This window comes from Rutilus rutilus, assembly GCF_951802725.1.
Source record: "Rutilus rutilus genome assembly, chromosome: 18".
Classification (NCBI taxonomy): domain Eukaryota; kingdom Metazoa; phylum Chordata; class Actinopteri; order Cypriniformes; family Leuciscidae; genus Rutilus; species Rutilus rutilus.
This window is the reverse complement of record NC_140231.1, coordinates 35,234,736-35,259,704: the sequence shown is the minus strand read 5'-3', so window position 1 is coordinate 35,259,704 and position 24,969 is coordinate 35,234,736. Positions and strand designations below refer to the sequence as shown.

The 24,969-nt window shown below is 37.5% G+C and overlaps 3 long non-coding RNA genes across 3 annotated transcripts; all 3 read right to left on the bottom strand.

Annotated features, from left to right (window-relative positions):
• Window positions 1–4,469: 4,469 nt before the first annotated feature.
• Window positions 4,470–7,353, bottom strand: LOC311277372. Its single transcript, XR_014625244.1, has 4 exons — window positions 7,260–7,353; window positions 6,925–7,064; window positions 6,388–6,437; window positions 4,470–5,463 (listed from the first exon to the last, which is right to left on the bottom strand). It is a non-coding gene; the product is annotated as an uncharacterized lncRNA (long non-coding RNA).
• Window positions 7,354–8,078: 725 nt separating this feature from the next.
• On the bottom strand, window positions 8,079–8,716 carry LOC311276833. Its single transcript, XR_014625133.1, has 2 exons — window positions 8,664–8,716; window positions 8,079–8,517 (listed from the first exon to the last, which is right to left on the bottom strand). It is a non-coding gene; the product is annotated as an uncharacterized lncRNA (long non-coding RNA).
• A 6,030-nt stretch (window positions 8,717–14,746) lies between these two features.
• LOC311277792 lies at window positions 14,747–17,782 on the bottom strand. The gene is made up of 4 exons (XR_014625328.1): window positions 17,670–17,782; window positions 16,067–16,246; window positions 15,609–15,655; window positions 14,747–15,498 (listed from the first exon to the last, which is right to left on the bottom strand). It is a non-coding gene; the product is annotated as an uncharacterized lncRNA (long non-coding RNA).
• Between the last annotated feature and the right edge of the window lie 7,187 nt (window positions 17,783–24,969).

The following is a 24,969-nucleotide window of genomic DNA, read 5'->3' as shown; positions in this document are numbered from 1 at the left end:
ATATTTTTAGGTCAAACCGTTCTTGTCTGTCAGTCATATAATGCAGGTCGATGGTCACTGGCTCAAAGAGCATGCACAGAGTCCAAATGAAACAATTCCCCATCGTAAGTACACATTGATGGCCTAAGACACGAAACGAGCGGTTTGTGTGAGAAAACGAACAGTATTTATATCGTTGTTATCTCTTGAAAACAGCACACGTCCAAATGATCTGACGGCGCGGGCGGTATAGATATATACACTAGATGTCGCCTTCGCTACTGCAGTTCATTGGAACGAAACCGTAGCCAAGGCGACATCTATGTATATATCTATACCCGCCCGCGCCGTCAGATCATTTGGACGTGTGCTGTTTTCAAGAGATAACAACGATATAAATACTGTTCGTTTTCTCACACAAACCGCTCGTTTCGTGTCTTAGGCCATCAATGTGTACTTACGATGGGGAATTGTTTTAATTTGGACTCTGTGCTTGTGTTTTGAGCCAGTGACCATCGACCTGCATTATATGACTGACAGACAAGAACGGTTTGACCTAAAAATATCAAAATTGAAACTACTGCGGAAACAAAGACACCTACATCTTGGATGCCCTTGAGGTAAGCTAAAACATATCAAAAATTAATTTCAAAGTGAACTATCCCTTTAAGAGTTTTTTTTTTTTAAATTCACTCACAAACTAGTCATTGTTTCAGTTGCAAACTTGCATTTCTTGTTTTTCATAACATAAATCTATTTGATACACATATGATGCTACATTAATATTAACCAGTATACACATTCATTGACTATATGGAAAAAAAAGCAACATATGTCTATGCTTTAGTTAATAATGCGTGAAATCAATTTCTCTGATAATTAAACCACATCTCTTCATCTCTTTATTAGCGCTAATATATAATCTAAGGACATTTTTAGTAATGTTTTAATTTCATCACAATATTGAGGCTGATCAGAATGTAAAGTTACTCCGGGAACTCGCTGTATGTAAAAGTTGCAGTGAAGTAAAGTGTAAAGCAGACATGTCTTATGAAGTGTGATATGAAGATCATATGTTGCTGTAATACTGAATATCTCCAGTAGAGAGAGACACTGATCCACTGAACTGTGTCTGTAATCCTCTAAAGCTCCACTTCTCCTGTCTTCATGTGTTCAGTCAGAGCTCAGATGTGTCCTCTCTCATAATAGCTCAGATATCATCCTCTTCTTCTGGACAGGACTGTTGTTGAAGAGAGTTTGTCTGAGATCATGCATGCACAGTTGTAAGACTAAAGATATGCTGGACTTTAGTGCAAATGCTTGGGTTTCAGAGTGACATTTTCAAATTGTTCCATAAATAAACACATATTTCATTAAATGTCAAAGCAGAGTATGATTGTCTTTTAAGAGTCAGACATTTACTTAGATTTTTTCATTGTTTTGAAAACGAAGGCCTTCTGAGGGTAATCCGTGCGGTTTTGTCGTAAAAATATACATATTTAAAACTTTATAAATGAAAATAACTGGCTTCCAGCAACGGTCGACACACGTTCACGGGAGATGGATGCCGGCGTATGACGTAGCGTAGGAAGCGTCGTGACGTAGAACGAATATCCTCAATATCCTCTTCTCTAATATCAAAATCCTCTGACATTTTCTTTTAAATTCTTTTAAATACACGTTTTTTAAATCGCGGAAATCCTGAGTGGAGTTTTGTTTTGCTCTGCTCTCTGGCTGCGCTGTCGCGTTCGTTCTACGTCACGACGCTTCCTACGCTACGTCATACGCCGGCATCCATCTCCCGTGAACGTGCGTCGACCGTTGCCGGAAGCCAGTTATTTTCATTTATAAAGTTTTAAACATGTATATTTTTACGACAAAACCGCACGGATTAGCCTACCCTCAGAAGGCCTTCGTTTATCCCCCTGGAGCCGGATGGATTACTTTTGTGAAGGATGCATGCTCATTTTTGGGACTTGAAGGAGGTGGACCCCATTACTTCACACTATAACCACTGAAAGATCTAAGACATTTTCTAAAATAACTGAAAATGTGTTTGTCTGAAAAATGATTGACATATGCATCTCGAACGGCTTGAGGGTGAGTAAATCATGGGTTTAATATCATTTAAATATCAGTTTAAATAACCATAACCATAACTTGAACTTCTTCAGGGTTGGGCCATTTTCTAGGCTTGAAAGTAAATAAAAGAAAGAGCAATTATGCCTTTCCCACCAGAGGTGTCAAGTAACGAGAGAGAGAGAGAGAGAGAGAGAGAGAGAGAGAGAGAGAGAGAGAGAGAGAGACTTTAAGTAGTTTTGACATAATTATTTTTTATACTTTTACTTGAGTAAAAAGCTTGAGTTGATACTTCTACTTCTACAGAAGTCTTTTTAAACCCTAGTATCTATACTTTTACCTGAGTAATGAATGTGAATACTTTTGACACCTCTGTTTCCCACTGATGTAAAATTGCTGGGTAGCAACTAAACTGTAACGTTAGCTGCTACTCACTCACAGCTTCTTGTTATTAGCCAGCAAATAACTAGTACAACCACATCCACAAAGATTGTAATTTGGACAAAAGATTAGTTGTCATAAAATTGTTATTGGTGTCAGTAAAACCTATAATTGAACAGCTCGATTGTGGTCTCAGCCTTAACTTGCGCAAGTAGCCGTGATACAAAACTATGTTGCACGATTAAGTCGTTTTTCGAAAAGAAAATCTGCAATTTCAACATATTCAAGCAGCCAGAATTATAGCCACGTTAATAACGTTTGTAAGAAACCAAACCGTTTGTAAATCCGTCAACATTTCAGCGAGATAAGAGTATTAGTGTTCGTGCAGATCACTCATCTTACATCAGGTACAGAGCTCGCCAGAAAGCCTGCCTGTGACAAGATGGCCGCCGGTGATGCCGTTCGAGACTCCGCCGTAAGACATCTAGGGTGCTTCTCAATTCTTATTTGTGCATCCTCGTTTCCTTTCCTCGCCTTTCCTTTCCTTTCCTCGAGGACGGAGAGATCGAATGAAAGCTTTTTTTATACATTGGAATCCTTGATCACTCGAGCGTCACTTCATCGCGTCATCAGCAGCGCTCAATGGATCTGCCCTTATGTTGTTGAAGTTTGTTTATTTAAGAAATTCATAATAAATAATAATAAAGCAAGATACCCTGTTGAAATATGTGAGATGTGTGGTTTATATAAACTGCAAAAGTAAAGTATAAATTAAAATGATTGTGACCGATGTGAAGGGGGAGGAGAATTTATACATGCGTCACGTTTAGTTGATACAACTCTTCTGTATAGGATACACCTGTGTATCCTCGCTCATGACTCCTCAGGAAGCTCCTCAGTCCTCGATCCTCGACTCCTCGCGGTGCAATTAGAGAATTGAGATGTCCTTAAAGATGGCTGTGCTCGATCGGTTTCCGGGTCATAGGATGGAGGACGGAGGAGAGAGGAGACGAGGAGGGATATTGAGAAGCACCCCTAGCCATTATGGATATCTATGGGCTATACAATGTGACGAGTGGAAATAAGGTGTGGCCCCTTTAAGAGCTGCGCGCTCCCTGTTAAACTGTGTGCGCGCCTCGAGCACACAATGTATGTGGGTTATTTCTGTTTGATGCTCATTTTTTATTTATTTTGTTGATTCAGTAACGCTGTGAACGGTAGAGTGTGTGACAGACAGTTCCAGGAGATCCACTGGAGAATAAAGTGTGTGTTGTGAAAAGTCAATCGCCTCTGAGAGTCTGGCTGGCCTCTGATAACTCACTGAGCTTTCCATATTTCCCTCTGGACACAACGCGTTACAACAAGTTAACAGATCATTCCTTTACAGTATAACTTGCACCTCAAAGTGTGTGTGTGTGTGTGTGTGTGTGTGTGTGTGTCCGCTTCAGCTGTTGCTCTACTGAAGTTACTTGTTTAACCTGTGATTCTTTTCTTCCCTGGCTCTTTATCTTTTCTTCTTTTACTTTATCAATGATCATGTATTATGTGTAAACTATTCTAGATTAATTATGTTGGATATATGTGTGTGTGTGTGGGTGTCATATCAAAATTGCAGGCTTTCTAATAAAAATCAGTGTTTTTTGTTGTTATTGTTGCTGATTATTGACTGTTGAAAATCTATTTCTGTTATGAATTTTAGTGAAAAGGATTAGATGGATAAAGATTCAGACGAACACTGATCACAGGTCAGTCCTCACACCATTGATCTGCTATAAGAGAGTCTGCATTCAGCTCTAGGATCAGAGATATCAACATTCATAATAACATGTATGAGAATCTGTTTACATGCAGCGGCTCAGATTCCTGCAGTTCTGATCAACATCAGTGTATCGACCTTTCAACTCAAACTCATTTTCATTTCCACTCTGAATCCTCTGCTGTGTTGAGTGTGAGAGTGTGTGACATGTGTTGAGTGTGAGAGTGTGTTTAGTTGCACATCAACACAGACACACATCTGAGAATTGTTTCACAGCTTTTATTTGAATAACAGTGTTTCTGCATCTCCAGGATACAGTTTTAATGGAAACTGTGGAAACAGAACATTTACACAGTTTAACGGTCATCAGAATCATAAATCCTTTTCATTTTCAAAACATGTACGTTTATAACACTATACTTTATTAAATTTGTATCAAATTACAAGAAACTAGTTAACGTTGGGAGGGTATTTCTTTCTATTGACTGGCTTTATCAATCTCTCTCTATTATTATACATTTTTTTTCTTCTATTTCTGAAAGTTTCTTGAATATTGTGGAGTTTCTTTTGCTATTTGAGCAAATCGGAACACAAAAATATATATTAAATGTAGTCTTTACAGAAGTTTACCCAACTATGACAACTTACTGTATGCTTCTGAGAAACCTGGAAGTGTAACAGAAAGGGTCTATGGTGTGTGTAATTCTGAACGGTCACACTAAATACATCTCTATAACACGCATTGTGTTTATCGTGCAATTTATACGCGAAAATGAGTTTTTAAGTGCATATGATACGCATGTGTGGGTTTAGTCGTGGTGTGTGGGGTGAGTGTGTATTACATGCAATAAAGTGCATATCATATGCACGCGAAAAACATAAATCATTATAAAGATTATTATAGAAAACATATATTATAGAAATGCTGATTTTTTTTTTTTAAATACAGAAAACAGCAGCAACAACATGCTTCTCAGTTCACCATGAAAAATACTTGTTTTAACATGTAAAATGCAGATTGCTTTTTGTAAGAATGTTAAATGAATGGAAGCAATGTAATGCAAAATATGAATTTAAATAACACTTTAGATCTAGAAGAAAAATATAATACAACAGCAATATGCAAACAGCAATATGGGCAACGAAGGCTCAGTAAACGTGGAAAGAACGGAAAAGTAAAGGATGAGTCCCTGTTTTTATCCTTTGACATCACGAGTGAAGATGCCGTCAGGAGCCGGAGAGTCCAGACCAGACTTTAGTGGCTGTTTCTGAAAATAATAACAAGATACATTAATAATAAAGTCATAACTGAAAAACTGTAGCAACTGAAGCATCATAGATGCCCGTGTGAAATTATTATTAATACTCAAATCACATTCATCATCTTAAATATTATTGAATCATTTTTAAATATTAGCCTACTACATGTTAAAATGATGGGTAACACTTCACAAGGTTCATTAGTTAACATAAACTAAAGATGAACAATACTACTACAGCATTTATTAGTCAAGTCTCCTTTATTTATATAGCACTTGTTTCATAATCTTAATCTTAAGATTGAATCTTAGTTAATATTAATTTCAACGTTTACTAATACGTTATTAAAATCAAAGGTTGAATTTGTTATCATTAGTTAATGCACTGTGAACTAACATGAACAAACAATGAACAGCTGTAACTAACATTAACAAAGATTAATAAATAAATGTATTGCTCATTGTTAGTTCATGTTAGTTAATACATAAACTAATGTTAACTAATGAACCTTATTGTAAAGTGTTACCAAACGATATGTCATTTTTCTTTGTCCAGACATTTTTTTTCATACATGATCAAGTAAATATTACTATTGAAATATTGATGATTTCCACTACAAAAATGATGTTCTTGCTCAGTATTTTTGTCTTGTTTTCCAGTACATATATCGAAACATTCATTCAAATGAAGTGAGTTTATGATTAAAACAAGAACAAATCTCTGCCAAAGTGGGCAGAAAAAGAAATCCATTGTTTAATCCATTACAATCAAGACTTAATATCTTCAGTCATTTTGCTTCTCCAGTAAATGTATATTGATTTAAAAATAATCTTGTTTTATAAAACAAGACAAAAGTACAAAAGAAAATATATCATTTTTTTGCAGCAATGTTACTTTGTTTCCTCTCTGCTTATGATGTATCAATATCTCACCTGATATTTGGTCTTCTCTGACACATCAGAAGGACACTTTACAGTGGAGACTGAGGATACACACACATCTGGTTATCTTCATAGTTTAATACAGCAGATTAATTCATTCTACAAATCAAGCACATCCACAGACAACATCAGAACAAGGAAATAACTGTGTAATGTACAGTAAGAAAGAGTCTGATGTCTTTCCAGGAGATATGCTACTGTTTTACTGTGCAGTTGATAAAGACTTTCATACGCTAATAATAAAATATCAGTATTGGATATAATATTATATTTAGATGGGTTTAATAATATTTAGATGGGTTTAATTATTCAGAATACCATGAAATGAATGTCGAATGAGTGTAATGGATCTGTGTCCTCACAGAAGAATGAAAGGGTTAATCACAACGTTAAGCACTTTACGGTAACACTTTATTCTGGTAGTCTAAACTAACTTTGCAACATGTCTCAGAGTATTAGTGTTGATTAGTGTTGATGATCAGAAGATCCACGGTTTGGATTGTGACCGGCTGATATAGTTTTACTCACAGTTCGGTCTTAAATCATACAAGCTTCTCCATCTGATGAGGTTTACATTTTCACTGGTGTGTGTTTTCATCTCTCTCTCTCCTGTCTTCATGCGTTTACTCATTTATTATTCATTCATTAATCTCTTCTCTGGAGTGACACTGTAGCAGAACAGCAAATAATAAATCACAAATGACATCAATTAAAGTATTTCATTTAAAGATCAAATAATGCAGTGATTAAATCCATATAAAAATGTTTGATTACAAAGTTCCTCAGTAGAGTACGCATAATTAAATCAATTTCTGCCTTAAAAACACACATTCATATTTTAAAATGATGTTCAAATATATCACCTGTGATGAGAGGAAATATAGGATTATCCAGCGTTCATGTTTATAATCACTGAATATGATAAAGTCACACACTCGCAGTGAACGTCTGAGGAGAAGTTTTCTTCAGAATCTGGACTTGTGTGTTTAGTGAAACTTTGGGATTGCTTGGTTTGATGGGCGGGACATGGGCATTACTGGAAACTGTCAGACCGGGTTTCATGATCACATGATCACATGGCCACACCCTTCATCTGTTTTCACCAGATTCACACATTTCTGTGTCTGTGTGGATTCTGACATTTATGGTTTCATTAAGTGAACAAAATGACACATAAACAAAACTGATCGTGAACATTTTTTTTTAATAAAATAAAAAAATATAAAAGACACCAGCCTTTCTGTACTGGCAACAGGAAACTTTGTGCAAGATTTACACAAACGGTAGGCTACTTAAAAATACTGGAAAATAAGTTTTACTGAAAAAAAAATATATATAGTCAGTGTTGGGCATGTTATTTGAAGTAATTATAGTTACTATACTTCTCACAAATTACAGTTACAAGTTACATCCTTATAAAAGTACTAATTACCAGGGAAAGTAACTATTGCGTTACTAAAAAAACGTTTAAAAAAAAATCCAATATTTCAAATAACTTGGATGCCCTCAATATTAAATGTTAAATGAATGAAATGACTAAATAGAATAAATTACTAGTATAAAACATTGTACACTAATCTACACTATTTGAATGTTGCTATTGGACAATGTGAGAGACGCCTATTAAATTCAATATATTATTGTAAATATTGTCAATACTATCTGAACAATAAAACACAATAGATGATTTAGAACTTTTAATATTTATTGCACAGGCCACAACTGGCCACAACTCGCTCGCGCTTAGACACACTCGGTCTCTCGCGGCGTTCGCCTCGCTTTTGTCCAGTCCGGCGCCTCATAAACACACACACACACACACACACACACCAGAGAAAAAACTTTGCAGGTCCTATGGCTGAGACTCGGATGAAAACCGCTTCAGTGAGATTAACGCTGAAGTTTATTGTCAGTAACGGTAACGGCGTTGTAACACGGGAACAGTCATTCGTTTGATTATACTCGTTACATAAACAAATAACGCCGTTAGTAACGTGTTTTATTTATAACGCCGTAATTCCCATCACTGTAGTCATAAATATTATGTACCAAAATCACATAACCGATCCAACAACGAATCAGATCCTCTTTCTCTTATTTCCTCTTCAATGCTGTTCGTGTCTAGAGAGAAAAAACAAACAAAAATAATTGTCAAATATGAACATCTTTTATCATTCCTTAAAACAATTCAGTTCTTTGACTTTTCATTCAGCAAAGCAATCCCAAAAACATTCACTGTTTGGATCTTTGGTGATATTTGTACTTACAGTCTGAACAGCAGCTGCTCCATCACAGCACCCTGGAACACTTAGAACAGTTCTAGAAATAGTTTCTCTTATTTATGTGATGGCAATGAGATACAGCCCAAATGGGGCGGGCACATTATTATGATAGGTTTATCTGATACGCTTATAGAGAAATGGGGCGTGCACATTTGGTTTTCGCCCTGCTCACACTTACTCGTACTGGACTCAGAGTGAACCTTCCCCCAGCATATCTTACTGGAAAAACCCCAGGGACTGGTTTAGTGTTCAGGGGTGGAAAACACCATGACTCATGCGGAGAAGTGGAGAAGTTTCCCAGAAACACAAACATGACAGAAACTACTCTGTTCCTATTTTCTTTTTATACTCCAGGACATTTCATGTGCACATGATACTCAATCACATGATTTATATTGTGCTTATTGGATGGTTTTGCCATGCAAATGTGTTTAAATGCTTTTATACTGTCCAAAACATTTTATTCAACACTGTCCACTGTCTGAAAAAATAATAATGATAAAAAAAACCACATTGTTTTATAGTGCTCATTTGAACTAATATTCATTTTCTGAGCAATAAAGTGTTAAGTAACGTGGTACAATATAAACTCGTATAAAGAGGAATAATTCCAGCAAACAGACTTTAATCTCAAACACCCGGAAAAAGGAGAAAACCACATGAACATTAACGAGAACGGACACAGACTAAAGGAGAACTGAGGGTTTAAATATACAGAGCAAAAAAAAAAAAAAAACAAGGAACTTTAATATTAAATGAACAGGGCAAAGGTGAATGACAACAGACTGAGGAAACGCATCACAGACTAAACCCAGAAACACAATGTAACAGACCGTCATAACATGTAACACAGTCTTACTGATTTCATTCTTTCCCCAAATCTTCATGATTGTCAACATCTCATTTCTTAACATGTGTTAACTAACATGAACTAAACAGTGTTTTTTTTTTACAACATTTAATAACTTTTGTCAATGTTAGTTAATTAAAAATGCAATTATTTATTGTGTGTACATCAACTAATGTTACCAACTTTTGATCTTAATAATGTATATGTTGAAATTAACATTTACTAAGATTGATATGCTGTATAAGTATTGTTCATTCTTAGCTCATGTAAACTAATGTAATTAACTAATGATAACTTATAATGTTACCCAAAGTTTAGATAAGGTGTAAGTGAGAATGTCCAGAAAGGAGGAATATCTGATGAGGAAACCATTGCATGAACAGTGTGAGTCTTTTATAATGTGTCGTGATCTAATTCTTTAGAGAAAGATGTAAGTGCTTCTACAGATGTTACTGTTAGTTTATATTTCTTTATCCTATTTCACATATTTCTCTATTTCTGATTATATATCTGGAGCTTCTCGTTGTATCAGTGCTATCACCGGGACTTTTACATTACAGAGTCGATAGTTTTATCCTCATTATAGACATACTGATCATATAGAAATCAAATGTGTTTCTGCTTCATATGAGACACATGATGATCCTGTAATATAATCTGATCAGATGAGAGTCTCTTTCTGCTTCATATGAGACACATGATGATCCTCATTGAGCTTCAGATCAGATTCTCTGATTTCTCTTCACTGTCTCTGATCCTGAAACTAAAGGCCTTTGAGTTTGTGAATCTAGTGGCGCCATCTAGAGGACAGAAGTGGTTTTAACATCAATCTTCTGTGGAGTAACAATACAGATACAATTTACAGACATTCACTGACACTTAGACCTAATGCCTTTTTTACTTTTTTATATTTTAATGCCTTAATTCTGTTTAATGCAATTGGTATTTTGCAGTCTCAAATGAAACCAGTCTTCAGAAGAGGCCAATGTTTAATAACTATAGGTTTCAAATAACACTAAGTTTCATATGGAATTGAAGAGTATCCTCTCTCTCTCTCTCTCTCTCTCTCTCTCTCTCTCTCTCTCTCTCTCTCTCTCTCTCTCTCTCTCTCTCTCTCTCTCTCTCTCTCTCTCATTAGAGCCCTAATTAAAACAACAACACTAGTTTCTCCACAGAAGAGTTTATGATATCCCCTGTATAATGTCCTATAACTTGTTAAATTTGACCTCATTGTTTTGGCAGTTGAACAGAAAGAGTGAATGTACATATACTCTAATAATAGAGTTTCTTTTTTATATATATAGTTATGTTTGTGTGAGTCGAAAAGGCATTGGGTTACAGCAGCTACAGAGCAGTTTTATATATTTATTTATGTTTCAGTGTCAGTAATAGAGAGGTAATTAATAGGATATAAAATACTGTAAAAATCATCATAATAAAAAGACAGTTATATTTAATGTAATAATGGGTGTAGTGTGTGAGTTCAGCAGTAGGGGGCGGTAATGCACTAATAATGATGAGTGGGCGGAGCCTCTGTTCATGTGGGCGGGGTTTGTGTATCTGACTGCAGCCCTGCACATCTGTGGTTTCCTGCAGGTGTGTGTGTGAGTGTGAGTGTGTGTGAGTGTGTGTGTGTGTGTGTGTGTGTGTGTGTGTGTGTGTGTGTGTGAGTGTGAGTGTGTGTGTGTGTGTGTGTGTGTGTGTGTGTGTGTGTGTGAGTGTGAGTGTGTGTGTGTGTGTGTGTGTGTGTGTGTGTGTGTGTGTGTGTGTGTGTGAGTGTGAGTGTGTGTGTGTGTGTGTGTGAGTGTGAGTGTGAGTGTGTGTGTGTGTGTGTGTGAGTGTGAGTGTGCGTGTGCGTGTGCGTGTGTGAGTGTGAGTGTGTGTGTGTGTGTGTGTGTGTGTGTGAGTGTGAGTGTGAGTGTGTGTGTGTGTGTGTGTGTGTGTGTGTGTGTGTGAGTGTGTGAGTGTGTGTGTGTGAGTGTGTGTGTGTGTGTGTGTGTGAGTGTGCCCTTGTTTATATTACATTGTGGGGACCAGCCAGCGGTCCCCACTTTTCAAAAGGCTTATAAATCACACAGGATGAGTTGTTTTGAGAAAGTAAAAATGCAGAATGTTTCCTGTGATGGGTAGGTTTAGGGGTAGGGTTAGTGTGTGTGTGTGTGTGTGTGTGTGTGTGTGTGTGTGATGGGTAGGTTTAGGGGTAGGGTTAGTGTAAGGGGACAGAATATACAGTTTGTACGGTATAAAAACCATTACGTCTATGGAGAGTCCCCACAAAGATAGTGAACCAGACATGTGTGTGTGTGTGTGTGTGTGTGTGTGTGTGTGTGTGTGTGTGTGTGTGAGTGTGAGTGTGTGTGTGTGTATAGCCGCTTTTCCACCGAAATTACCCGGAACAATTTGTCCCAGGAACTTTTTTCCCAGGAACCTTTTTTGCCCCAGACCGGTTGCTTTCTGCGTTTACACCGCGGTCTAAAGTACCGGGAAGGTAAACTGCGCGCAACTGCTCCTCCCAGTCTGCGACGGACAGTAATCAGTTTTGAGCGCCACATTTATAAGTATGGAGGAGATTCAAACTGTGCTGCAGTTATTGGTTTACTAACGAGGTAATTAACATAACAAAATAGATGAGCACTGATACTAAAGCGTGTTCAGAAAGCTCGTGTGCGTATAAAATTAGACAAGGTACGTTGTGAGATGACTGGGACGAACGCGCAAAAATTTCCTTTTGCACAAATACTCTTAAAAAAAGCCTGAACCCCGTCTATCAATCATAAATAGTGGCAGTCTTGTAAATAGTTGTTTGTTACCAACCTCAAAGCGCTATTTCAATCCTGTTATAGTAAATTTGTAACATGGTTTGCCTTGCAATAGATGACAATGTGCAAACATAATGACTTAATATTAAAAGCTGTGGCAGAAAAGAGACGAGCACTGATAAAGCGTGTTCAGAGCTCGTAATGCTAACGTTAGATATAAAATTGTATGTTATCAGCTATTGCGGACATTGGCCGTGAGATGGCTGTGACGAACGCGCAGAAAGTTTCCTCTTCCACAAATACCCAAATAATAAAGCCTGAAACTCGTCGCCAGTCCCCCAGTTTTTTTTATTAAATTCCATATTTGCAGACAGACAACTTTACTGCATGAAGCCACTTTTTAAAAGGGAGGTTAAAAATAAAGAAAATGCTGCGTGGAGTCATCCAACCAAAATGCGGCGTGAACACAACCAATCAGCTTGTGCAGCGCACAAGTCCCACCCCTGAAAGTTCCTGAACTTTGAAAAAGTACTACCTCATGAGCAGGGACTATCGGAGGGGGAAATATTTACCCGGAACTTCATTTAGACCCTGGTTCCTGCGGTGTAAACACATCGAGTACCAGCCCAAAGTTCCTAGTTCCTGGGGAAAGTTCCTGCGGTGGAAACGCGGCTTATGTGTGTGTGTGAATCTTCTCTCACTCTTCAGCTCTGATGAATCCTGCTCCACTTCTGCTGGAGAAACGAACACTGAATTCTCCTCGAGACACTGAACCTGATCCACTGTAACACATGATCATCAAACACTGAGAAACACTGAAGAACAGCTCATCATAAACACTGAGATATGACACACACTGCAGTCCTTCTTCATCACAGTATATACAGGACAGTGTGAGATATGGATTCATAAACACAGAGATCAGTCTCAGGAAAACACGGCAGGTTTAATTAACCCCAGAGAAATAATCAATTATATTTAGCATATTTAACATTTTTTTAATACCATTAATATATATATATATATATATATATATATATATATATATATATATATATATATATATATATATATGAAAGAAGATCATACACACACACATTATTGATTTCTATTTAATTCTCAATACTATAATATAGTTTTTAATTAAAAAATACAATTTCTTTAAATAAAATAAGTCTCATTGGTTTCACCACAGGGGTCATCTGGTGCACAACACGTTTATGGAAACCTCAATATTAATATCTCGGCTCAGGACGGCTTCAGCTCCTAAAGCTGATCTCCAGTTTCAAGGTACAGAAACATTCTGCACATCTTCCGACTTACAACTTCAGTAAATCATATGATCAAGATCAAGATCGCTTAAAGCTCCACATTTACGGCCAATTTACAACAGAAGGGACTTGAGTCTAAGTCTTTTTAAGGGGTACCTAGTGTGCTTTATGATTACATCAGCGCGATCTGATTCATACGTGATCATACTGGTAATCTACAGAGCACTGGTAATGTTACAACTTCTTTACTGGTACACACATGATCTCCTAGCGGTAATTTACCATAAAGACTGTGTGTGTGAAGGGGTTAAAGTGACGTGTTTTCACACTTGTGTAGATTCAACAGCTCTGTGTGTTTGTGGCTGTGAATGTTCTGCTGGTGCCATCAGTGTCATGTTGATGTCAGTCTTCATTAAATATAGCTCACATCCTCAGAGCGCACAGATCTGATCAAATGAGCTTTTGATTTTCATAGCCATTACTGAGCTGCAACCTTACAAATTCAACAATGTCAATGGAAAAATTAGTGAATATCTCAGCAAATTCTCATATTTCCATAAAACTGCACAGATATGGAAAGTGTGTTGGTCAGCGGTGTCCAGTTCTGCTGATGAAGGATCAGTCATGCAGTGTTCATCTCCACACCTCAACACACGGGTTTCTGGTCATCATGAAGAGCTTGATTCGCTGGTTTAGGTGTGTTTGATTAGGATCGGTTAAGCTGTGTTGTGAAAATGTGTCTTTTCTAGTTGTTAGGAATTAGATGTGGAGAGATGTGAACATTTAATAAACATTTATATAGTATTACATAATAATGTAACAGTGCCTTAACCATGAACTTGATCTTTCTTGATATTACATGATTATTATAATATCCCTATATGCAGAGATGGGCATAAATACATGGAAATTTATTTAAATACAAATACAGTATTTAGAAAATACACAAAATACATGTGAAATAGTCCATCCAGTGCAGTATAGGTCACAGTGAATGAAGAAACTACACAGGCCTACTGACTTATTCCTAATCACATCTCTGCCCTCTCTTTCTTTCTTTCTTTCTTTCTTTCTTTCTTTCTTTCTTTCTTTCTTTCTTTCTTTCTGTCTTTCTTTCTTTCTTTCTTTCTTTCTTTCTTTCTTTCTTTCTTTCTTTCTTTCTTTCTTTCTTTCTTTCTTTCTTTCTTTCTGGCACTTACAAATAATCTTATCCATCTCTTATTTGCTGCCCTCACCATATGGGTTTAAGTAGGACTTAATCTCCCTGTGATTGTTTTGGGCTATTGAGCCTGGTTTAGGAGAAACTTTTGGGCAAACCACAATTCACCTGTAAATCAGCTTTAGACATACAATATTTTAGTTGAATTCAGTTCAGTGTTGTTTCAGTTCGGTTTAATAATGTGTAAAATCATCAATTACGAAAAGAGTTCAATTCCACAATAAATCAAACAGTGGAGAAAACAGTGATGTCATCATCAGCTCAGTCCGAGTCTCATCCAATAGTGTCATCAGCTCTGAATATACACGTGTACTATACAAAACATTGCTGTAGTGTTGTTAACTGCTGCATTATTCAGTCAAAACTCATTTACCTCGCTTGCTGATTTTGATCAAATATGTTCACATTTATGCATTTGGCAGACACTTTTATCCAAAGCGACTTACACTGCATTTCAAGCTACACATTTACATTCTTGTCAGTTCTTGCTTTCCCTGGGAATCGAACCCATGAAACCCATCGTACCGCTCTACTGTCAGAGCTACAGGAAAGCATGTCCTATATTCATGCAATCCAAACATGTACTATATAAATATAAAATCCATTCATACACATTCATCTTATATACTGTAACAGTGTCTGAACCATGAACTTATTATTTGTTGAGAAAGGAACATGATGGAGAATATTTATCAGGTTAGATGAATCACACTGCTGCTTTCTGAAAGGAGAAACACAGAAATATATATAAATATAACACAAAGATCAATATAACATCAGATTTCTGCTTCAGTTTTCAATATTTCTCTGTATATGATGTGTGTGTCTCACCATTTCTGTGAATAAAACATCACAATGAATCAGTGAAACATGAGAAACTGTGAATGAAGAACACAAACATCAGATTATTCATACTCAAACAGCGATAATTAATAAATCAGTGTCACTGATGGAAATATCTGCCAAAAGCTTACAGTTGTGGATATACATCTACTTACAAGTTGCAGAATCTACAAAATGTGGGTATTTTTAACGAAATGAATAAGAATAAGCATAAGAGACCTTAACTTAATTTCACGTGTGCTGCTAAAAGATGTTTTAATAAATATGGTAAAATAAAAAAAAATAACTATATAAACTTATGACCACAACTGTAATTTGCTTCTTGCTTTTCCAATATAGAAAATTCATAGTTTAGAATTGATTTTACACATTTTAGACACCAGAGAAAATGAAAACTGTTGATGATGAAATATGACAGTTTTATATTAAACATCATAAATACTCACAGTTTGGTTTTCCGCTATTAATGCTGCTTTGTCTGTCTAGACTCGGCGTCTTTTTCTGTTTTGGTTCATTAGATTGTAACATTTTGTCCTTTTGGTTCCCCATTCTTCTCTTTCTCTGTTGTGTGTAATTATTCTGTAGTTTGTGAAGCTCAATACATGTCCTCCCATGCTGTAGTTTATCTGTTCAAAAGAATACAGTATCAGTTCAGAGTGAAGTTTAACATTATTTAAACGTGCAGTCCGTAGCTTTTCCTCTTTGTCGCCATCTCTGTTCGAAATCTGCAATTGCAGTTATTTGCGGTATTATCAACTTGTGCATCGGCATGAAACAGCGCGGATGAATCCAATGTTTTGAGGAGAATGTGCGGCTGTCAATCACCGCGCCGGTGTGGATACGGGCTTTCAGAATCACAGAATATACTTTTTGGAAGTATGATCAATATTAGAATTGGAAAATGTTCTGAACAAGTAAGTAACATCCACTTTTGTTCTGACCAACTAAGGGGAAAAAGCATTGCAGTAAATCGCGCTGATTAAATCTAACGATCGCTTATATCATGTCAAACCGTGCAAATCATAGAAGCAGTTATTTTGTGCAATCATAGTGCTATGAAATAAACGGTGTATGAACGGAATCCCTGTTATGCATAAACGTTTTATAATATAACATAATATAAACATCTTACGACAGGAAAATGTTCATTTTACCGATCTGATTCAGATCCAGTACTTGACAACGGAGGAGGCGAGTTTGATTTTCTTGGAGTAAAGGTGCATTGCTCTCTCTCATAGCTAGCACAAAATAATTCATATTTACCATAATAGCAAAACGAGAAAGGCCCAACAAAGGAAACTCCGTAACCTGTGTAAATTAAGCTAGTAAATTAAGTGTGCTACTATTACATAATTAAACTAATGAAATGTCTTACCTGTCTAGCAAAAATAAGTCGAATCTGCGTCCGTTTTGAACCCCTTTAAAACACGGAGTTCAGTGATACTTCAAAAGCCCTGCCGATGTTTATCCTTGTGTCCGCATGGGCCGTTTACAGTCTCTTTTTTTCTCTAGCCACTCCGAAGTCTTTTGGGTTTTACAACGGGTGAATCTCCAGTTGTCACTGGTGATTGTCGTTTGAAACATTCTGGATCCACCATAAGTTTAATTATTTCAAGTGCTGTGAGAAAAGGTTATAAATCTCCTCCTCCAACATCCTCACACTCATAGCCTACTAGCCGGGACTCTTCTTTATGTGTACAGATGAGACGTAACGACGCAAAGACATGCTCGAATTTCCCTCGGAAATCCACCAGTACCACTGGAATTAAAACATTATTACAAGCTTACCGTTTTGAATCGAGCTACGGCAAGCAGAGAGTTTTGAACACTGGCTGGTTATGTTTTTTTATTATTATTATTATTATTATTATTATTATTTTGGATAATTTTGAACACAAAAAAGTTACGGACTGCAGCTTTAATGATTATTGAGCAATACAGGTTTACATTTCAGTTTCACTATAATAGAGACATAAATGTCTCAATTTAAATTAATTAATTAATAAAAATCTCTTTACAAAACAATTAAAGATAAAGTGTTTTAGTTACCTTGTGATGAGCAGAAGAGAGGAGACATCCAGTGCAGATCTGAGAGATCACACAGCTCAGAAACATCAGCTTTTATAGTGTGTGAAGGTTTCTCTCCTCCCTCTGGTTATATATAGTGTCAGCATGAGTTATTATAATCACTGGAATATCTGGAAACTCATGCCCAGTCTCAGTCATACAGTATGTCAAAGTTATTCAAGCCACACACTCCCACCTCAATACTTTCTGTTTTATTCTATACTTTATATTTATATTTATATTCTAAAATAACATAATCTCTTTTTCTTATCTGAAGTTCCTCCACAGAATATCACTAAAAAAAAATTTGTTTCATATCTTTCCATCACAACCTTCATGAACCTTCAACCGTATCATCCAGAAAATGATACTTGTTGTATCCAAAATGGTCAATGTTTATGATAATATCTTTATTCATATAATTAATTTTATTAGTTATACTTTATATATTATTATTATTTTAGATATTATTGATTTCTTTTATCATATATTGTCTACTATATGCTGTGATATGTTTGATTATTTCTTCTGTGCTGTAAGATTGATGTGTATTTTAATTGATTACGTGGTGTACATTTGTATCAAAATATGTCTGTGTCCATCTCTACATAATGGATAAATCTGTTTGACCTTTTCTTATAAGGCCAAAAACACAAAATCACTCCGTTGATGACTCTTTGGGGAACGCCTCGCGTGAACCGGTGTCTGAAACGCTTATCTAATCATGACTAATCCTATTGGCCGGCGACAGCCTATGAGTCATTACTAGTGCGACCCGGAAGTAAATAAGGGGAATTTGGAGAACACGTCACCAGCTTTTCTTCTTCAGGGACGGTTTTGTCTTTACGCTTCAACCTGAAACTTTAAATGGTATTCATGGCTATGTGAAAAACGTGTGTGGATCTGTGTCTAAGATATTTGACACCTGATGACACACACAGCTTGTGCGTTTACTGTTGGGGCTCAGAGCACATACGATCAGTTCTTGAGGGAGCTGATGTGCCACTGTGGGTTTTTCCCTTGAGAAAACTCCGCTCTCGTCTGCTCTCTTCTCGAGGGAACAGGGACAGACATCTGTACCAGTCGATTCAGGTCCCGCTCGCGCTGAGGAGAGCCGTGGGGTTTCAGAGGGTTGTTAATCTTACGAGTTTGAGCTGCTGGATGAGTAAGTGTTGTCACTAACATCCTCTGATCTGACAGAGAGTGCTCTGCTGGATATTAGAACAACCAGTCCAGGAGAATAGGAGATGATGATGAGGGTGAAGAGGATTCATAACCCGATCCCCCACAGCCTCCCTGCCCCGCGGATGATGAGTTATTGAGTGTTATGTAACGCGCTTCAGCGAGGCTTCAGCTGCTGTAGGAGCACGTAAAGGAAGAGACCGCTCGTGGCAGACTTGTTTCTTTCCAGCCATAACGCTCCAGCTCTCGTGAGCCTTCCATTCCTGCCCGATCTATACAATCAGATCGAAAAGGCATGGAAGAACTCATATTCAGTGAGCAAACTATGCTGTGTCGATGCCCCAGTTGACAAGATGTTCACAAACTATCTTTCCATCTTGCAGAGTTGTAACTAACCCTTGACTGAGAGACTAGATAATCATCGTCTTGTTTTATGAGGAGTGCCATCACGGCCATATTGTACTGGTCCCCACAGATGTTTCTGCTGGAAAGTGCGTTTCATTCCGTGCATGTGCATATGAATGCATGTTAATGCGCGACGCGGTTCTTTTCCGAGCTTCAGTTTATAAACAAACACCGTTGTCCACTGTTGTCATTTATCAAACATAATAAATATTCTATAGTTGTATACCATTCTCAATTTTTTGTCAGACACAAAGTCACAGAGCACAGCCCTGGAAGTGGCCGGCGTTAACAAGCAAGACACAGACAGACTAGAGAGAGATGCACATCAAATTAACTGTTCTTTACTGACATCAAACTTGGAGAGGAGAGAACACAAGTCTGCCTGATCACTGTTCCCACAATGAACTCTTATGGTGTTTTTTTCTCTCTCTTTTCGTGACCAGAAGGATAGTTCCGCTTAATTTTCTCATCGATATTGTAAACATTGATTGACACGCTTTGACACGAGGGGGAGGCGGGGCCTTGAGAGGACTAAATATTTGAAAGGGAAACTTCCGGTGTTCCTTAGACTTCCATAATCATTAATGTGGGGGTTTCCTTGCTAAAACACCAAAAGGTTCAACAGGGTTTCCCCAAAGAGTCATACTGCAAACATTTCAGATGATTCATTTCTAAAGTGGTTTCACTCCTTGTTTGGAAAGCAGTGTCAATAGAGTTTGAAAGTGCTTTTATAAGACATATCGCTAAAGATAAACATAATCTTCTTACTTAACTACAAGAGATACACTGCAGAGGGCAGATCAAATCAGGCAAAAACTTCTCCCAATAATAGCAACGATACAAAATATGACAAAAATACATGAAAAGATAGAAGAATATAATGATAAAGTCACAATTTACTTAAAACCAATGCCACAAAAATGATCAAACTGTCTTATTAATTGCTTAAAAGTTCATGAGGAATCCATTTAATTTTTATTTGTTTATTGGGGTTTATATCACTCTAAAGGTGTCACGGCTCCACCAGATCTACAGACTCCACCCACTCGTTAACTCTCCCCTGATTACTAATCACCACACCTGTACCTCGTCACCTGTTCACTATATATAGGGTAGAGTGGGGGAAAACGCCCCCCTTAAGGAAAATGTGACATTACAGAGAAACAAAACATAAATGTGACTAGAATTGCCATCCCTGTTTTGAGTGACTATGGCAGGAGTTATTCACCAAATATTAAAATTGCTCAGCCTTCATAATTAATTAGTATTTTCACTGCAAATATTTTTGTACAAAGGGGGCGTTTTACCCCTCAGCGTAGGGGGCGTTTTACCCCACAAGCTATGAGTTTTAAAAATTTTTTTTTAATTTTTAAAATATAATTATATTCCTTATAAATAATATATATGATCTCAAACTACAGACTTCACTATTCATCTATCATACATCACTGTGATATCCTGCAGAACAATATTCTCTTAAACACTTATTTACTAATATCTGAAAATTATAGCATTTACCCTGTAATCCTCTTCTCTTCAAATGTGTCGCTGGTGTCAGCTTCTCCATAGAGATGTGTATATCCCCGTTATCAACGTAGTGCATAGCAACAGTAAAAATGTATCTTGACTACTTTTAGTGGTTATTTTGGGAAAAACAGGTGGGGGGAGTTTTCCCCCACTCTACCCTACTCTTCATTGTCTGATCTCGGACACACAGACTCTACCTTGATCTTTACCTGTTCCACTTACCTGCCATCCTTGTCTTCCGATCCCGTTCCACGAACCTGCTATTAGTGATGGTGAAATGAAGCTTTGTGAAGCACTGGGGATTTCCCCCTCGACTGTATCATAAAATGGTTCATTACTCGAAGCTTTTCAACACGTTGCACACTAACGACATCTTTTGATCAAAAGGTGGAAAAGCTGCCTTTCTGTCCCAGAAGACCTTTCTGCTCTGTAAACCACAAAGCAATACAATTAATCCTCATAATTCAAGTGTTAGTGTTGATGTAGTTCTTACACAATGTATGAACAAACAACTGTATGAATTAATTTATGAAAAAATAATAATACTTTCACTCTCTACGTACATCGATGACGACTGAGGGAATCCCTATCAAAGCACCACAGCTGCTGCCCTCTTCCAGCGCCCAATGCACGTCTTAGCGCAGCAAGCCGACACAAGCCGGGTCCACTCAGTGTCTTCTGCCCGTATGAGGCGAGAACACAGGAGGAGACCGACTCGACATGTAGGCTATAATATCTAGCGAACGTGTTAGGTGTCGCCCAGCCCACAGCTCTACATATATCTGTCAGAGGATGCAATACTCCTAGTAGAGTGAGCGTGCAACCTGAGCGGGCAAGGCACACCCTGTGCTTGGTAAGCCAAGGTGATGGCATCCACTACCCAGATCCACCATCCTCTGCTGGCCTCCGCAACAGACGAAGAGCTGGTCTGAGGTCCTGAGGCTTTGAGTTCTGTCCACATACAGACGCAGAGTGCGGACGGGACAGAGTAAAGCCAGGGCTGGGTCTGCCTCCTCCACGGGCAGCACTTGCTGGTCCCAACGTCTTTAGAGACAAGATGTTCAAGTCTACTGATTGAAAGGGCTCAAATGGGGCATTCTGGAGTGCTCTGAGCATCAGTGACAAATCCCAAGAGGGTAAAGAAGGAGGACGGGGTGGATTTAATCTCCTCGCCCCCCTGAGGAACCTGATGACCAGGTCATGCTTCCCAACTGACTTACCCTCCACCAAGTCATGGTGAGTAAAGATGGCGGCAGCATCGACTTCAGGGCGGAGGAAGACAGCCTTCACTCCAACCCCTGCTGCAAGAAGGAAAGCACGGCTCTGATCAAGCACAGAGATCCAGGTCTAATATCATCAGAAAATCTTGTATTAAAATGAAGAATGTTTTCCATGCCATTAATATTTCAACATCATTCTAATATGTCTGGTTAACCCCTCACTGATTCCTTCTGTCGACCCTTCTGGAAACGACCACACAGAGACGTAGGCTGAGCTCACCCATCGCGTGTTTACTGGGAATATGTGAAATGACACCAAACAGACATGAAATACAGCTCATCCGGTCATGTAACATTCTCCTCAACAGCTTGCGTAAGACTCTTTCACCAGTTCAACAAACAATAAATCACGTTTTTTCACAATTAAGAGCTCAGTTTCTTTTTTCAGTTTTTTTTCTGAACACAGAAAACGTAACATCATATAAACATTAGTGCATCATACCTGGGAATATGTGAAATGACACCAAACAGACATGAATTACATCATCTGGTCATGTAACTGTCAAAAATAAATATACAGTAAGTTTCTTGTGAAAATAAGCAACGAGAGATACAACGGATACCGTGTGCTCCTAATGTACTCAACAGTGAGTTCGGTATAAAACATCAATTATCCATCAACTCTATCTCTCTTATGACTCAAATATGAAATAAAATAATTTTAAAAGAACAATTTTGACCTTAAAGAGAAATAAAATCATCCCAGACAACATTTTATTTCTGTTCGACTGGAGAGAGATTTTCCACCCACCATTCTCCTCGACAGCTTGTGTAAGACTGAGGAGAAAATGGCCGACTCCACTCTTAGCTGACCCTAGTCGCCTGTAGGTGTCTCCATATCCCTTTCTTTTAGATGCACTTAATACATTATATTTAATGAATATTTTAGGATTATTCTACAACATGAACAAACATTTTGGCACAATTCATTACAAATTTATTTTACCTGTTACATTTGGATGTTTTACTTGCACGTTTTTATTTTTGAAAAATATGCATAAACGCAGTACAATAAATAATGCCATGATATAAAAAAAATAAAATAAAAAAAAAGAACATTACAAAAATAAAATGTAGGGGTCATCACTATGTCATAATGCAAAAAAAAAATGCATTTATTATTATTATTATTATTATTATTATTATTCCTTTTGGTTTTTAGGGTAAATTATAACCTGGACACTCTTTCTATTATTTTTTCTCACTCTTTCTATTAATTTCTTTCTATTAATTTCTCTCACTCTATTAAAGGCAGGGTAGGTAGAAATGGTCTAAAAATTTTATTTTTCAAATTTGTTTAAACTTTATGTACATATCAATACATAATTAAAATGTAAGTACTCTGAAAAAGAAAGTATCAAAATCGAGTGTCTGTAGACCTCTCACGACTGTTTTAAAGACATCTCATTATTTCCATTCACTCCACCCCCTCATTTCTGTGCTTCTTCCAAAGCCACGCCCCCAAAACACATGAACGCGCGACTCCGACCGCTGAGCTAGAGGACGCATTATTTACCTGAGACAAGCGGAGGGGAAGGGGCATTTTTTTGCCTGGTTTGCCTTCACTAACTGCATATGCCGGTACTGTAAATTTAGATTGCTCTTTCTCTGCCATTGTTTTGGTATTCCTAGGTTCAGTGCCTTCTTCTTCTTCTTCTTCGATAGATTTTATTGGCAGCTTGCAAACATAGTGCATTACCGCCATCTACTGGACGGAGGTGTGATCAGGTTCCGTGCCCTTTCGCACTCCTCAAATCAAACGGTCGCGCGCAAGTGGGCAGGTGCTGTGTGGCAAAAGGGTGGTTGGCATGGTTGCGAGAGAGTGACAGTCGCCTAAGCCAATCCTTTGATTCGTCCCGAATCGAAATAATGAGCTGTGTTTAATACAGATTAAACGGTCTAGAGTCACTTGATTTTTATACTCTTTTTTTTAAGAGTTCTTACATTTTAATTATGTATTGATATATATAGAAAGTTTTAACAAATTTGGATCTTTAATTTTTAATAAATCCTACCTACCCTGCCTTTAATTTGGGTCTGGATCTGTATTCAGTTAATTAAGTGCTGCTCACTCCATTCTCTGTCTAGTAGGGCTTTTTCTTCAGCGTGGCGTAGTGTACATGTGACGTCTTAGGTTGCATCGCCAATGATTATTTGTGTGTGTTTCAAGGTTCAAGGAGTCTTTATTATCCCCGAGGGGTGATTCAATGTGCAGCAGCATGTGACATAAGTAACACACATATTATACAAAACAGCAACCATACAATCAGTAAAAAACTATAAATACATACTACACAGAAGTCCACAACTCACATTGACTTATTAAAACTAGCAGGGACAAAAGAGTTTTTGTCTATTTGTCCTGCATTTAGGCAGACTGAAATCGATCAACATTTCTTTAGTTTTTGCCACGTTAATGTTAATAAAAGATGACTTAAGTTACACCACTCTGTAAAATCATTTAAAATAGCGCCATGCTCAGGGTCCTTGTGTGTCAGCAGCGACACTATTACCGAGTCGTCAGCAAACTTAATGATATGACTCCTAGTGTGCTGGCTTTGGCATGCGTTTGTATATAAAATAAATAAGATCGCGGAGAGGACGCAGCCCTGTGGGGAACCAGTGGAGGAAAAGAGGACATCGGATAAAACACTATTCACTCTCACGCGTTGAGACCTGTTAGTTAAAAAGTTCATCAACCAACAGATAAGACAAGGATTGATATTAAAGGTAGGCTACTCTTTAAAATCCCTGCTAAGATATGTGGTTGGATGCAATTAAAAACTGAAGAAAAGTCAATAAAAAGCAGCGGCACAAAGCTCTTTGCAACCTCAAGATAGATCAGGTTAAAAAGAGTACATACTGCGTCTTCCACTCCCCGGTTCGGT